Here is a 6,408-nt window from a genome sequence, read left to right on the forward strand (position 1 = left end):
TCATGCACAAAAATTCTTCATGCCCCAGATTTTCTCTCCAAAATTTTCTTCTTCCCACGCCCCCCTCTTCTCCTCCTTTTAAAACAACAAACGTCTTATCCACGTGAGGGGATAAAGGTGAGTAATTGCACATTTGAATTCAAATCAAATTTTGAATTCAAATGGAAACCAATTCATCTCTATCCACTAAGGGTGTGAGAAGAGGAGGGTGTGGCTTAATTTGTGCATGAGTGATTTCATGAGAAACATTTTCTCGTGTAATAAATGGAGCATTAAAAGAGGATAAGGTCAAGGCACTAAGATTGGTTGCTCATTCAAATTCAAACTTTATTTTGAATTTGAATGGCCAACCAATCATCCTTATCCACTCATTTGGTGCATTAAAGTAGGGCATGAGGAAGGACTTTGCATGAGAAAAAATTCATGAGAACTTTCTTCTTGTGAATTCAAATGGGCGCAGTGAAAGTGAGGTGGCGCAGGGAGAATGGGTCAAGGTGGTTTCATTATTTAAACCAACCTAATTGAACCAAATAAGTTAGGCCCAATTAGACTAATTTAAATCTAACTTAATTAGGCTTAATTAGACTCAATAAAATCTTAATCAAATCAGAAATTGATTAAGTCCAACCCCTAATCATATCAGGGACCAAACCATCTCGACGATTAGGTCAACTCTTAACCTAATCGGGTCAAACCCAACTGAATCTAATTCAATTAGACTTGATCCAAAAATAATTATTCAATCAAATTGAGTTAATTAGCAATCAAATCACTAATTAAACTTCTTATAAATATTGAGTCCAAATTCGATGGGTAATCGGGCATCAGAATTTATCAATATGTAACCCTGATCGAAGAGTCCTAAACCAGTGGGACTCTTGACCCCGGTACCCAAAATGTGTGGAATTCGTGATCAGAGAATTCTGATTCTCGATCATAGAATCTCAGACATGAAGGACTCTTCACCAACTATCAGATCAGATAGGAACCTCTAATGTGTGTGACCCCGTAGGTTCGAACCTAAACAGGTAGCACAGGAACCAATTTCTATACTAATCGAAGTGACCATCTAGCAATGGTACCCGATGTTCGGATAGGTCGAATAGTCGCAATCGCAATACTCAGAACCTACGTGAATATGGTTACTATATAATTCATCCTTTTGACCCCTGTGTTTAGGATGACTCAGGGTTAAACTGTCAACCCTGATCAGATCATCCGAATCGTGCTCAACTCAAACAGTCCTGTGACTCCTCACTAGGACTATCTTGGCCAAGGTTTTACTAAATTGAAATACAACTGTACACAGCTCCTAAACTGGAGTGGTCAATCCCATCTTGACACACGCACCGACAAGTCAAGTACTTGACTACACCCAGCAGCCTTCCGTCACTGAATTAGAAATTCAGATAGTCCAGTGCCTAAGTGCAGTGAGTTGCTTGCAAGTCACCGTGGCGGTCTCAGGTCGGAGGGATAGTGATACCCATATCCCATCGGAGCAAATCTTGACAGCAAAAATAGCTCCAGAGTCGGTCACGTTCAGTGCAGATGTACCCTTACATCTCATCTGTATGCCATACCAGTATCTTCACACTCCTTGGTTAAGAGGACAACCAACCTATATGGCACACAACGACCTATGCTCGATAAATGTTGTTGTCCTTGGTAACAACGTATCATTTGGTCGCAAACAAGTTTAAGGACTAAACGATAAATCCTTCTTTGTCGAGTCTAAATAGTCCTAAGGACTTCACCACAACATAGGAGTTCATTAGAAGATGAAACATTTTGTGATGAAAAAATATCAAAATAATTTTTATTTATTTATAATTTATGTACTATTACAACAAAGAGCACAACCGTCAACAGGCTGACGATTGGCTTTGGGACACTATTCCCAACAAGATGATCAAGTCATCTTTTACTGAAAAAAATGAACAAGCCAGTGATGTTCTGGGTCAGTACATATTGATGTATATGGACCAATAAGCACAAGTGCCAGAGGAGGGTATCACTATTTCATTACATTCACAAATGACCTATCGAGGTATAGGTACATCTATTTGATGAAACACAAGTTCGAATCATTTGAAATATTCAAACAGTTTCGTAATGAAGTAGAGAAACAAACTGAAAAAAATATTAAAACTCTTCAATCAGATCGAGGAGGAGAATATCTTTCTATTGAATTTCTAACATATCTTGAAGAAAATGAGATTCTCTCTTAATGGACACCTCCTAAAGTGCCACAACATAATGGTATGTCGGAAAGGAGGAATCGAATCCTGTTGGACATGGTTCAATCCATGATGGGCTTTTCTACTCTGTCGATATTTTTTTGGAGATATGCATCCGAGTCAGCTTGTTATGTACTTAATAGGATTTCTAGTAAGTCTGTAAGTAAAATACCATATGATATATGGACTGGACGTAAGCCACTGCTTACTCATCTTAAGATTTGGGGATGTCCGGCTTATGTCAAACGTTTGAAAATAGACAAACTCAAAGCTAGGTCTGATAGATGTAATTTTATTGGGTATCCTAAAGAAACTAAAGGGTATTACTTTTACCTTGTTGATGAACAAAAGATATTTGTCAGCCTTAACACAGTCTTTTTAAAAAAAAATTTAGGGAAGGGATTAATGCCTCCAAGGTTGAACTTGAGGAAGTTCAATAGGTAGAACCGATACAGTCCAATGAACCCACAAAATCGAATTTGATGATATCAAATTTAAAATCTATTGTAGAGGTATCATTAAGAAGATCTGATAGAGTATCACATTAACCAAACAGATACTATGATTTTTTGGTCCAAGATGGAGATCCTATTGAACTCGATGAGAATAATGAGGACCCGATCATCTATATGGATGTAATACAGAGGTTCGACTCTGATAAATGGCTTAAAGCCATGAAATTTGAAATGGAATCTATGAAGGTCAATGATGTGTGGATATTAGTTGACCCACCTGAAGGGATTAAATCCATAGGGTGTAAGTAGGTCTTCAAAAAGAAGAGAGGCGCAGACGGAAAGGTGGAGACCTATAAAGCTCGTTTAGTTGTCAAAGATTATCGTCAATATTATAGTATTGACTATGATGAGATATTTTTTCCTATGGTAATGCTCAAATCCATTCGGATTATGCTTGCGATAGCAGCATACATGGACTATAAAATCTAACAAATAGATGTAAAAATAGTTTTTCTAAATAAAGAGCTGCAAGAAGAGGTGTATATGATATAGCCTGAAGATTTCACATCCACAGATGAGTCCAAGATGTGCAAGCTTCAGAGATTCATTTATGAATTGAAGCAGGCATCCGGAAGTTAGAACATGTGTTTCGATAAGATTACCAGAACATAGGGCTTCATTAGGAACAGAGAAGAATCCTGTATTTACAAATGGATAAATGATTCTGTGGTTGTATTCCTCATTCTGTCTGTAGATGACATTCTCTTAATCAAAAATGATATCCCTACATTATAAGGGATAAAAGTCTAGTTATCATTTCAATTCTCGATGAAAGACTTAGGAGAAGCATCCTATATCCTTGAGATGAAAATCTATAGAGATAGATCGAAAAGATTGCTTGAATTATCCCTGTCTATATACATTGACACCATGCTGAAGCGGTTCAGTATGAAGAATTTCAAGAAAAATTATCTTCCGATAGGCAATGAAATTTTTTTCTCGAAAAAGGATTGTCCAACAACTCCTCAAGAGAGAACGTATAAGTAGAATTTCATATACTTCGATAGTGAGTTCTATAATGTACGTCATGACATGTACGAGATCAAACGTGGCATACTCACTAAAGGTAGTGAGCAGATACCAGTCTGATCTAGGAGAGAACCATTAGAAGATCGTAATGACCACCCTTAAATATTTGAGAAATACTAAAGATCAATGACTTGTATATGGTGAAACTGATTTGAAACTAGTGAAGTTTACTGACTCCAATTTTCAGTCAGACTATGATGATAGCAAGAGTGTGTTGGATTATATTTTTATCTTGAATGATGAAGCGATCTACTAAAAAAGTTTCAAGCAGCTCACTGTGGCTGACTCCATTTGTGAAGCGGAGTACATCGCAGCATCCGATGCTGCGAAGGAAGCTGTATGGTTGTGGAAGTTCATCGACGAGCTTAGAGTGGCACCCTCCATTGATGGTCTTATCTTGTTATACTGCGACAACACTGGAGTCATTGTTCAAGCCAAGGAGCTGAAGTCTCATCAGTGCACCAAGTATATTATGCGCCACTATCACCTTATCTAGAAGATCATGGATCAAGGTGACATCGACCTTTAAAAGATCGACGAAAAAAAAAATCTGACCGATCCATTTACTAAAGCTCTCAGGATCAAGAAATTCGATGATCACAAATTGAAGATGGGTATATGATACTGTACCGATTGGTTTTAGTCCAAGTGAGAATTGTTGAAAAATATGTCCCAAAGTCAATCGTCAGCTTGTTGACGATTATGCTCGTTCTTGTAATTGTATATAAATTTTTATTAATAAAAGTTATTTGATATTTTTATTACAAATTATTCATCTAGGAACTCCTGTATTGTAATAAAATCTTTAGGACTATAATTAATCGACAAAGAAGATTTATCATTTAGTCCTTAAAAGAGTTCGCGACCAAATGATATGCTATTAATAGGACGATAGCAATATCGAGTATCGATCATTGTGTACCATATAAATTGATTGTCCTCTTAACCAAAGAGTGTGGAGATACTGTTATGGTATGCAGATGGAATGTAGGAGTACATTCGCATCGAATATGACCATGTGTCGAGCGCTCTACTGTCAAAAATAGCTCGTGAAGGATATGGGTTTGTGTCCCTCAGACCTGAGACCACCATGATGATTTATAAGAAACTCACAATATTTTAGTACTGGACCATCTAAATTTCTAATTCAGTAACAAAAAGATACTAGGTACAGTCAAGTACTTATCAAGTCGGTGTGTGAGTCAAGATGGAATTGATCACTCTGAATTAGTAGGAGATATGCATCAGTATATTTCAATTTAGTAAAATCTTGATTAGAATAATCCATGAGATGGATTTGAAAGGTTGAAATATAATGTGGTTGACTAAATTAGGATTGACAGTTAAATCCTAGGTCACCTTGAGCATTAAGATCGAAGGGATGAATTATATGATAACCATACATTAATAGGTTCTAGAATGTTGCTTTGCAATACTTCGATCTATCCGATTGTCAGGTCACCATGGTCAGATGGTTACATCGATTGATATAGAAAGTTTTTCCTATGCTATCAGCTTAAGTTCGAATCTATGAGGTCACATGCATTAGAAGATTTGTTCAGATCTGATGGCTGAAGAGTTCAATTAAATTGTGACTCTAGTGAGGAGTCCTATTGGGACTGAAACTCTGAGGAAGAGTCCTACTGAAACTGAGACTCTACTCTTAATAAAAAATTAATTAGTAATTGACTTAATTTGATTAAATAAAGAGCTTTGAATCAAGTCTATTTGAATTAGATTCAGTTCGACTCAGATTGGGTTTGATATGATCAATCTTGATTACAAAAAAAATTTGATCCTGATTCGATCAGGATTTGAAATCAGTCAATTTCTAATTGAGTTAAAAATTTATTAAGATATTTAGATTTCTAATTGGATTAGGTTCATTTCTATCAGTAGGTTCAATCCAAATTTGATTTGGATTAGAATCATATTAGAAATAAAGAGTCCAAGTTGACTAGAACTCCATCCTTATCTCCTTGCGCCATCTTGGACCCATGCCCTTATCTCCACGCCAAATAGGATTTGGCTTGACCTTTTTGGTGTCAAAGTAGTAGACCCAATAAGGGTGGGTGGCAATAATTGATGACTCATAATCCTATCTCTTGTCAAATGCAAATGTGATTCGAATTAGAGATAAGATGAAAACAATGAAAGAAATTTTTCATATAAGAAAAGTTGTTGGCACCATAATGATTTTTTCTTTATTTTTCTTGGAGAGTTCTTGGGCATGTGAGATACCAGAATTCTTTTCAATATTTTAGAACCTTTTTTGGAAATTTTTGGGATGCCAAAAGGTGTTTGGCATGGACTCTTGGCGCCCTCCCTTGAATGAAAACCCTAATTCCTTGCCTATAAAAAGGGGTCCCCTATTCTTAGTGTCATACATCAATTTTCTTGCTGGTTTTCATTTTTTCAGAGCTCTTCTCCTCCTCCTCTCTTCCTCCTCCAGATCCCTTTATTTTTTGGAGCATCTAAGGTGCTTGAAGAAAAAGGAAGAGATCAACTATCGAAGTTGCTTTCAGGCTAGCACCTTCAAGCCCCTGATCTGTGCCAGCCTTTGCATGGATTTTTTTGTAGAGGCCAGACAACTTCATATGACTATGAGTGATCTGAGGAATATCTTC

The sequence above is a fragment of the Elaeis guineensis genome, chromosome 13, assembly GCF_000442705.2.
Source record: "Elaeis guineensis isolate ETL-2024a chromosome 13, EG11, whole genome shotgun sequence".
In the NCBI taxonomy this organism is placed as follows: Eukaryota; Viridiplantae; Streptophyta; class Magnoliopsida; order Arecales; family Arecaceae; genus Elaeis; species Elaeis guineensis.